Source organism: Eretmochelys imbricata, chromosome 13 (genome assembly GCF_965152235.1).
Source record: "Eretmochelys imbricata isolate rEreImb1 chromosome 13, rEreImb1.hap1, whole genome shotgun sequence".
Classification (NCBI taxonomy): Eukaryota; Metazoa; Chordata; order Testudines; family Cheloniidae; genus Eretmochelys; species Eretmochelys imbricata.
In genome coordinates, this window is record NC_135584.1 from 13,574,259 (window position 1) to 13,585,900 (window position 11,642).

Consider the following 11,642-nt stretch of genomic DNA (forward strand, 5'->3'; position numbering starts at 1 on the left):
AGTAGGCTTTGACACAATGGAATGTAAAGTAGCGATGAAGCTTTTATGGTTTATCAAACCAATGATCTATTCTGCTGCTAATATAAGCTTATCAACCAAAAACATTCATTCAGTGTAATACAATCTCATTAGATTTTTTTTGTCCGTTCGTTTTTAATGTAAACTTTCTTACATTACTTACTGACTTTCACTTTTTTAAAAGCACTACAATAAAAACTATGCCACCAGAACACAAAGAGCTCAGTGTAAATTTTTAAACTCAGTGCAGCACCATTCCAAAACTGAAAATCTATCTTAGCCTGACAGTCCCTGTTTGTTCTTTACAGGAATTTCAAAATAATACTATGTGTTACATGCTGCAGTTCGAACCCTCCCAATATCCTCACCACGTACCAGCCAGCAATAACAATAAAAATCACAGGTGTGCAAAGCAACTGAAGGCCAGATCTACTATACTTGTTGTATATCATTGTAACTTCATTGACTTCAAAGGAGTTATGCCTAGATAATACTTAGTCCTGCCTTGAGTGCAGTGGACTGGACTAGAAGATTTCTTGAGGTCCCTTCCAGTCCTACAATTCTATGATTCTATGCCAATATACGCTAGCTGAGGATCTGGCTTAGAATAGTTTGTTGGTCTCGCTGAACATTTAATGTTATCAAACAGCAGCTTTTCGAGATAGAAAGTTATTGTCTTGATTCGAAAAGCTGTGTTGTTGGGTTTTAGGTGGGTGCGTGTGTGTGAGAGAGAGAGAAAGACAGAAAATGGCCAATTGACAAAATCTTTACAGAAAAGCCCTATAGAATGTGATAAAAATCTATAACCTTTCTCTCTTTGACCAATTCTATATTATTGTTTTTATGATTTTTTGAGTGCCTACAATATTGCTTTGTGCTTTCCAAGCAAAATTTAATAGAGACTTTCCACTATAGAAGTCTGTAGTTTTTGTCAAAGAGCTATAGGAATGATCTTTTTCTCTGGGAAATTGTTTAGGTTTTTAGAATAATTTCTATAGAACCCTACTGGAGTAATCCCAATGAAATTCTATCTAATTTAGGCATGAGGGAAACTTGTGGTTTTCCCCAAATTTTGCCCATTTCCTTAAAAAACAAAGGCTATATTGACAGGTAGAAATGATGCCATTTAACCCTAGATAAAATTAACATCTTCTGGAAAAAGTGAAAATGGTTGTTTTGCAGATCTCTTGCTCTGTGGCACATTTTAAATTATAATGAGTGTGGTCTCAGCCTGAACTCAGCATTTCTTTTTATGGACCATATTCTCTTCTTGGACGTACATACACAGCTTCCCACTGAAGTCACTGGGATCCATTTGCACATGCCTTGGAGAGCACACAAGATCTATGGGGACACAGACCCAACAAAGATTTGGAATTCCTATGTAAAATCATTAGGGCCCTGCCCCCTCAGAATCCTTCTCACCAGGCCCTTCCCAATGAACCCCTTGTGTACCCTTGCACAATTCATCCACATTCATTCTCTTCCTCTCCTCCTTCCCACTACCCAATGGACACTTTGATCTTCCTTTCCCAATTCCCATAGTCTCAAGTTCTCTAACTGCTGTTGGAGGCTGTTCCAGATCAGAGCCTGGATAATGGAAGTGACATGGCTAAATCCTTAGTCATTCATTTGAAAATGTTGGGTTTACCAGTAGGATCAAATGGGGTATTTTAAAGCTTCTGATGCCTTTGCATTTGTAAGGTATGCGGCCTTTTTCTGCAGTCATATTAGGAGAGCAAGCCATGAGCCAAGAAACAGAAAGTCACATCCTCACATTCCTTCTAAATTATATAAAAACCACGTAATATTGGGCTGTTAAGGAGGTGCCCCTCCTAATAGTCCCCACCATCACTAGATAAGCAAGGAATCTCTTAAGATATTTAAAGAAAACTTCTTTTGATAGCATTCTGTCTGGCAAGGAATCAATTATCAACAGTTTTGGGTGTGAAATCTCTACTTCTGTATTGTTTTACTTTCATGGTCCCCACTTCTCTATTGTTTGTCTGGTTTTAGGATTGTTTCTGTCTGTTGCAAAATTAATTTTACAAGATTTAAATCAAAGAAGGTGGTGGGGTCTGATTGGTTAAAGAATTGTTTCATAATGGGCTAAGATTGGTGACAAATACTGTTTTGTAGTACTTTAGTGTAAAATGATTGGTTGAGATACAGCTAAGCAGGATTCAAGTTTCCCTATATAAACTGGAATCCAAAAGGAAGTTCTTTGGAACCAACTGCAGGACACAACCCCAAGATCAGAGCTGCCAACACCCTGCCAACTATATCAGAAGCTGAAGTCCCTGGATGACCTGATCCTGACAGGCCAGCAGGAAAAGTTAATCTGCCTTATTGGGAGTGGTGAGCATTGTATGCTTAGCATGTGTATTCTGTTTTGGTGATTGTTAATAAATAGAGGTTAAGGATATTACTGTGTAAGGCTCTTCCACTGGAAAAAGGCCCCGCAACCCACCGAAGAGTATGCCCTGAGCCCTAGGAACTGGGTATGGGTGGGTACTTAAATTAACCAGATTATGCCCTGAGCCCTAGGAAGTGGGTAAGAGTAGGTGCCTTTCGCCCAAAGCCTTAGGAACTGGGAAAGGATGGGGATGCATAAATCCATCAGGTTACGCCTTGAGACCTAGGAACTGGGTAAAGGTGTGTGTCCTGGAGTGTGCAGGTAACAAACCTAGGAAATATTCATCAAGTCCTTGATCTTTTCACTCCCATTGAAGTCAGTGGGATTTGATTGCACTCAGCACCTCACAGGAGTTCTCAACACCTTGCAGGATTGAGCCCTGACAGAATTGATCCAATAAATGGATTGCTAATGGAAACATTGCTCACCATGCCGCAGATTTAATTTTTTTAATGAATTTAATACTTGTGGAAATGTCAGGTTTACTACTCTGGAGACAGGGGTTTTCTGTTTATCTGCAGATCAGGTGCAATAAAGGCAGCATTAGAGGAACCGACAACATGAGTATTATTTGTGACGTCGCTTTTTTGTATTGTTAACACTTTGACCACTAAGAACTAATTCCTTTAAACCAGGGCGTGGGCTGGGCCACCACTTCCCGCAGCTCCCATTGGCCAGGAATGGTGAACTGGGAGCTGCGAATGGCCGTACCTGCGGACGCTCAGGTAAACAAAGTGTCTCGCAGCTCCCCAGGGCTTATCCTGAACAAGCTGCGAACCAAGTTTGGGAACCCTTGCTTTAAAACAAGCCAGGCACCTGATACGGTAACAGTTCACAGTCACTGCCAACCTGGTCTGGGTTGAACTAATGTTCTAGAAGTGAAAGGTTCTCATTTATAACCTTGCACATATTGATAACATTAATCACTATTTCCAGAACAATCACCTCCATGGAAGTAAAGGGTATAGCTTTCACCCTAGGCTCCACCAGTCTGTGGAAACTTTATTGTTTCTTCTGCAATTTCTTTCAATCTGTTTTGCACATCTACAGCACATAATCAACTTGTGAATGAGAATTTTCATTATGCAACTCTATCACTACACGTCCTCGGCATCAAGTGTATTTTTAAAAAATCCAAATATTTTCAGTGTTCTTAGTGAGATCATGTAGTAAAGATTTTGTTTATTAGTTTTGCGATCCCTGTAAATTACAGCAGGATTACTTGCAAGAGTCTTAAAATCCTGAATCCTAATGAAGGCCAACTATACTTTATAAGAGAATTAAGACATCAAAAATTACCTTTTCAGAAGCAGATTTGCAAATGTTTCTTGATGATTCCATTAAGAATTTCATAACACAGCATGTAAAATGAGCTATGAAATATTTACAAGGACACCCATTAATATATAATATTTACAAGAGAATTAATCCATGTCAAAGCACTTTATTACCTAAATCCAACACACTCAGTCAACCTCTCCTGTATTAATATTTCAAACACTGCCTTTGTCTGCAGTTACCATCATGCTAAGATGAAGTATGCAGCTAAGTATATGCCAAACTACTCCATTACAGAAGAAGCTAAAAATAATAGAATGCCTTTTTTCTGCATTTGTAACATTCCTGAAGAAGGCTATATTGCTTGCAATGGCCTCCTTTAAGCTCCCACAGCTCCAATTTCCTCCTTTAGCCTCCAATCAAGGAGGAAAAGGGTAAAGTAAATGGAAACCACTAAAAGCTGTGTATCATAAGCTAGGTCCACATAGACCTATGGGAAAAGGAAGGAAAGGGGACCTTAAAAAAGGAAGCATGAACTCAGTGTTCCAGCCTTCACTCCTGGAAGTCAAATTGTCTTTATCTAGCCAAGAAGAATCAAGCTTCCTGTTAACATACCAGGGTCAGTCTTTCCTCTGTAGTTCATATCGTGGGCTGGAATCATTGATTTATCTGAGCTATGCTTGGCACAAACCAGAGTAGGAGGGCAACAAGGTAGGTCTTGAGGGAATCCTATGGCTCCAGGCTGCTTTAACTTACACCTTCCATCCCATCACAAGAAGAAATTTTGACAGTCAGGGATTGCGAGGGCACAGAGAGAATCCTCAGGGAGCTGGATATGATTAGGGTCCAGGATGGGTGGCTTCATTCTTAGTGGGAACAGATTTCTTTTGTTTGGTCTCCTTTCAAGAAGCTCATTTATTGCAAGCAGCCAATAAGCAGAAATAACTAGGAAGAATGGTGGTTTGTTGTCCCTCAAAAAGAATTGAATAAATGGTTGGAGGCATAAGCTGGTAGAGCTGCTCCACTGTTTGCTTGTGTAGGGAGATTTGAGAGCTAGACCTCAGATATCTTTCTAAATGATTAGCTGGTGAAATGACAAACAAATCTGCTCTCATTTACACACACAGATCCAGAGCGATTCCACTGACCTAATCTGTGAACTCCTAGGATGAAATCCTGGCTCCATGGAAGTCTTTTTGTCATTGTTCTTTTGTTCTTCTGTCATTGACTTCAATGGGGCCAGAATTTCACACTAAATTCTTATTCTCATGCACAGTCCTTAGTCATATAGGTAGTCTCGCTGACTTCACGCTAGGAGATAAGTGACTTCAGTGGGACTATTCATGAGAAAAATGCTTGCACATGAGTAAGGGCTTAGGGCTCAGAACATAAGTCCTTACAAGACTACCATTCAAAATACATCCATACTGATGTATGCTGATTCAAACACTAGTGATAGGAGAATAAGTTAGATAAAAAATGCAATACATATTTTTAAAACATCATCATCTTCAAACAAAACCCCTGAACCTCCACAGTCTTTGAGGTTCTGAAGAATTCACAGAGGGGTTTATTCACTTCCAGTTTCTGGAAGGGACTACCTGTGAGTGACATGACACTGCATATAAGGCTATCCCTATGCTCCTCTCCACCCCGTATTTGCATGTGGAAACAGTTGTGGAAATCCCTTAGGAACACATTTTCTTGTGAGATTTCCAGCTGATTTTTGTAGATCCTTGAGGTTCATATAAGCATTGGTTAAGCACCTGGTTAGTCAAACCAAACCCAAAATTTGAAACTTCTGGGATTCCTCCATCTTCAAAGAACCTTAAAAATGCATCACTGATTAGCAGAAAAAACACTATAAAGTAATAAATCATAACTTCTGAAATAATGTTTTTCAAAGCAACGACCTGTTCTTCACTGAAATAATACTATTCTTCTAAACGCAAAAGCCTAAATGCATCAGCCATGAATGATAAAGTAACAGCAATTACTGTATAAAGATTCATTCCCTTTGTCGTTACACACTCCAAGATTGTCTTTGGGGGGCTTTAGCTTTACTTTGAGTTTTGTTTTGTTTTTTTAAATTCAGAACTATTAATCCTTAGCAGTGATTTGTAACTCATCTCCCACATCATGGCTCAGAGTCTAGACCTCGGTTCTGTGTGTGATCTTTCATTAATAAAATTACAGATTCAGGATTATTTGATTAGACACAGGCATCTGTCACTTTAGTTTCTCAAAATACAGCACTTAAAGCATATCTGAAGACCTAAGTGCAAAGGAAGCAAAATATATCCCCGTGTGAATGCTTCAAGATAACAATCAGAGTAATAGCTTTTGATTTTTGCTTGCAGTGGGTGCTGTTAGAAAGACAAGTAAAACTGATGTATTTCACTCCTGTCAGATGTCAGTCCTTTGACGGTTTGTAAGCAATGCTAGACTGATCTGTGTAACTTTTAAGAGGGGAACAGTGGGGGAATCTTAGAATCTAGCAGACTTGTACTATTTTGAACCATCTATCTAATTAATCCACAATTTATCCATCATATCTAGGAACAGTTTGATTCACTGCAATCAGTAATGGCCTAAGAGTAATAGCATTTGAAAAGTAAAAACACAGAATCTACCAGTAATATTTACATGGAGCTATTCTGGTAGATAGTCTCTTTAAAGACCATTGCCACCTATGCTCTAACTGCACCTGGGGCTAGGTGGAGAGTTAGGGAGTTGCAATAGGCTCTTTAAAAAGAACAGGAGTACTTGTGGTGCCTTAGAGACTAACAATTTTATTAGAGCATAAGCTTTCGTGGGCTACAGCCCACTTCTTTGGATGCACAGAATGGAACATATAGTAAGAATTCTTACTCTATGTTGCATTCTGTGCAGAGAAGATGGAAGTTGCCATTCAAACTGTAAGAGGCTAATTAATTAAGATGAGCTATTATCAGCAGGGGAAAAAAACTTTTGTAGTGATAATCAAGATGTCCCATTTAGACAGTTGACAAGAAGGTGTGAGGATACTTAACATAGGGAACTAGATTCAATATGTGTAATGACCCAGCCACTCCCAGTCCCTTTCCTAGCTTCAGAGAATCTGGCTTCAGCTTGTCGCTCAGGTTACTTTATTAGGCAGGTAACAGCTCTGTGCCCATGCTGGCAAGGCCCAGATGCAAGGGGTTAGGTACAGGTGATGCCACAATTCCAATTAATGTCACACACTACGCAGTTTATATACATCCTTCTTAGCTACTAACATCTATAAATCTTGCACATAAGGACCAATTGCTTTGCAGATTGCTTAAGCCACGCTTATCAGTTCAAGGTGTTCCTGACTACTTTGTTTTCTATAAACTTATTCACAATAGTTCATTTAGTCTGGCTTTGCCTCCATTAATTACTATAAACATATTCACACTAGTTAGTAGTTGCAGCTATTACTTGTTCAGATGTGTCTTATATAACTTGGGCCTGCTTATGTCAGCTAAGTTAGCCCTACAAAGTGTTATTCTTGTGTGTTTATTTACCTTGCCTGGGTCCCGTATTCCTCCTCCTACTGTTGTTTTATTTGAACACTGTGTAGCATTTATACAGTAATTGTCCTAACCTTTTGTGACAGCTGAGGGTACAAATCACAGTCCTCAAAAAATAACATCAGTTTTATTGATGAATCACGAGGTAACAACGTTAAAAAGGACAGCAGGGAAGGATTATGACCTCTGTCACTTGTGCAATTATTCAGAGACTAGTTTAACACTTTGCTCTTTGTCATTCAACTATTTACCCTCTCTACCTTTCTTATTTAAAAATGGTTTAGCCATATAAATATTGTAGGTATTAGATTTTTTTTGTGCCAGTAGGAAAAACTTATCTGGCACTGACATTCCCTGATATTAGTGCTATCATTTATAGCTCAGTGGTTTGAGCATTGGCCTGTTAAACCCAGGGTTGTGAGTTCAATCCTTGAGCAGGCCATTTAGGGATTTGGGGCAAAAATTGGGGATTTGTCCTGCTTTGAGTAGAGGGTTGGACTAGATGACCCCCTGAGGTCCCTTCCAATCCTGAGATTCTATGATTTAATGCTACTGAGGATGATTTTTCTGTCACTGATGATATAAATAATGAAAATAAATAAGCAATCAACAGAGAACTGGGCATAACTAAGGTGTTATCCTGTGCTCATTGAAGTCAACAACAAGTGACCCATTGACTTCAAAGGTATGGGGCAGGTTTGAATCTGATACATAATGTTTAAAAATCGTGGGCAAAGAATATTGTCACACCCCAAGGGCCCCCCTCCCTCAGGGAGTCTCCAGGAAAGACAGATCAGCACTATATGTGGCTAACACTGTTAAAGCATCGCAAAGCATTTGGGGAGGGTCAAAGGTGTGTGAGTGGAAGTTTCCTTTGCAGAATACGAGAGGCCGGGGGGGGGCGGGGAGGGGAGGAGAAAGAAGAAGAGCAGAGAATGGGTTAACTCAACACTTCAGCTAACTCTGTGTGAAGATAAGACACTGGCCCCGGTCCAATGTCATGGGCTCAACAAGAAATCAGCAGCTGCCCAGCCGTGAGAAGAGAAGAACGAAGTGGAGCAAAGCTGCAAAGATAACAGCAAGAACAGTGAGAGCAAATGAGACGGTGACAGCGAAGGCCAATAGAAGGAAAAACAAAGTCTCCAGAGCCGAGATGTTTTGGGAAACTGAGGAGGCCACAGCAAGCCGGTTTGGACTGGCACAAAGAGCACCAGAAGCAGAGGTCCCTGAGTGGAATACCCCTCCTCCCTCGCCAGGAACCCAGGACTTAAAACCCTCCTGAGAGCTGGGGCAACTCGGAGATCAACAGCGGATCCTTGGATGACCTGGGCCCAGGGCACCACTCCCGTCCACCCTTCCCCACCCCCTTCTTCTGACGTTACACCCATGCCTGGCCAGTTTTGGGTAGTGCGTGTGTGAGTATGAAAGTGGGTTAGGGCTTGGGGCGCTAACGCTTTCTTTCTTCCCCTGAGTGACGTGGGAGCCTTCCCAGGACTCTCTGCTATTATTTTATTATTTTATTAATAAAGCTTTAAAACTTAGACACTTGGTGTGTTACGTCATCTCCTCCCTTAACGATCCTGTGGCATCAGCCTGATCACCCGATGCCCCAGACAAATTGGTAACTTAAATCTGTCACAATATGGTGGAAAAGAGCAATCCTGGATTCTTTCGTAAACTATGACAGGTAAATTCTCCTCTCCACTCTGTATGGAAAATTTTCCTTCAAAGATATCCTGTTCTCTACATGACAGCAAATCAGGGAAGGGAAGTTATCTCAAAATATTTCAAAGTGGATGTTCCATAATAAAAGAACAGTGGATTAGTGGCTTAACAGATCCATCAAATTTAGAAAGCATTCCTTATGATTAAGGCCAAATTTTCAGTCTTGGGTTTTATTCTCCCACAAAAATACACCAGTATCTGAATGTGTGGTCAGCGTCCACATATGTGTATGTAGAGTGGATACTCATGTAGCATTTTCACTTGCAAGAAAGGACTTTACAGTTGACTACATGTACATAATTTACTTGCACTTAATTTCATAGAATCATAGACTTTAAGGTCAGAAGGGACCATTATGATTGTCTAGTCTGACCTCCTGCACAATGCAGGCCACAGAATCTCATCCACCCATCCCTGTAACAAACCCCTAACCTATGTCTGAGCTATTGAAATCCTCAAATCATGGTTCAAAGACATGAAGGTGCAGAGAATCCTCCAGCAAGTGACCCGTGCCCCAGGCTGCAGAGGAAGGCAAAAAAACCCCAAGGCCTCTGCCAATCTGCCCTGGAGGAAAATTCCTTCCCGACCCCAGATATGGTGATCAGCTAAACCCTGAGCATGTGGGCAAGACTCACCAGCCAGACACCCAGGAAAGAATTATCTGTAGTAATTCAGATCCCACCCCATCTAACATCCCATCACAGGCCATTGGGCATATCTACCGCTAAGAGTTGAAGACCAATTAATTGTCAGATTTAGGCTATCCCATCATATCATCCCTCCATAAACATATCAAGCTTAGTCTTGAAGCCAGATATGTCTTTTGCCCCCACTGCTTCCCTTGGACGGCTGTTCCAGAACTTAACCTCTCTGATGGTTAGATATATGATCTAGGCCCAGTTCAACAACATGCAATGCAATATTTCCTTCCCTCCCTCAATCCTCAGATGGATTACCATAGTTTCCTTCTAAAGAAGTAGTAAATCTCTCAAATCTCTCAAAAGACTTGCTGACAATATTTTATTTTCTCAGCATACTTGGAATTGTGACTCCTGATACACTGATTTCAGCTCGTATTGATTGCTTAATGTTGTATGTCATACTTACAACTTTCTCTGGATGAAGAAGTATAATCTCTTTGTTTCTTCTTTCGTTTCTTTTGCTGTTGACTTGAAATGTTTTTCACATTAAGATCTTTTCCATTTCCCTTTGCAAACATCCATCCAGCTTTTGAGAAACTGCTGGTACAGCAGTTTGGGCTCAGTTTTGATGTCCTTTCCAGTTACTCTTTTGGAATTTCTAGAAACGTGAAGTGTAACAATCGAGAAACAGGGTCAACCCATGGTTAGCAAACCTGCAGGCAGCAGTGGAACAGAAAATGGCTGCATTGATTCCAGATCACCTATCCTTTATAGAAATGATATCCCTAGACCCTGCATAAGTACATCTACACTGCATTTTAAAACCCATGGCAGTGAATCTCAAACACTGGGGCTATAGACTTGGGCTCACAGGGCTTGTGCTGAGGAACTAAAAAAAATCAGAGTAGATATTTGCAAAAAGAAAAGGAGTACTTGTGGCACCTTAGAGACTAACCAATTTATTTGAGCATGAGCTTTCGTGACCTACAGCTCACTTCATCGGATGCATACCATGGAAACTGCAGAAGACATTATATACACAGAGACCATGAAACAATACCTCCTCCCACCCCACTGTCCTGCAGGTAATAGCTTATCTAAAGTGATCATCAAGTTGGGCCATTTCCAGCACAAATCCAGGTTTTCTCACCCTCTGCCCCCCCCCCCCAACTCACTCTCCTGCTGGTAATAGCCCATCCAAAGTGACCACTCTCTTTAAAATGTGTATGATAATCAAGGTGGGCCATTTCCAGCACAAATCCAGGTTTTATCACCCCCCCACCCCCCTCCAAAAACCACACACACAAACTCACTCTCCTGCTGGTAATAGCTTATCCAAAGCGACCACTCTCCCTACAATGTGCATGATAATCAAGGTGGGCCATTTCCAGCACAAATACAGGTTTTATCACCCCCCCACCCCCATACACACACAAACTCACTCTCCTGCTGGTAATAGCTCATCCGAAGTGACCACGCTCCCTACAATGTGCATGATAATCAAGGTGGGCCATTTCCAGCTCAAATCCAGGTTTTCTCACCCCCCCCACACACACACACAAACTCACTCTCCTGCTGGCAATAGCTCATCCAAACTGACCACTCTCCTTACAATGTGCATGATAATCAAGGTGGGCCATTTCCAGCATAGATATTGCATAGAGTAGATATTGCAGCTCACCTGGATCTCAGGCTCTGAAGCCCACCCTTCCCCTGGGCTTCAGAGCCCAAGCTGTAACACTGCTGTTTTTTAGCACCATAGCGCCTGATTCTGAAGACCTTGGTTCTGAGACTCACTGCTGAGAGTTTTAACATATCCCATGTCAGGAACAGCGGAGGGAAAAAAGATCAGTGAGTAAGGCCTATGCTCCCTGACCCAGCAATGAATTATGCATGGCTTTTGTACATATTATTAATACTCATGGTCAGAACACATTCTTGGGCACTGTCTATGGGGCTGTTATTAGCTGGAATACAGGAATATATTAAGGGTCAGTATGCGTAATGGGTACACAGCCCAGAGTAAGG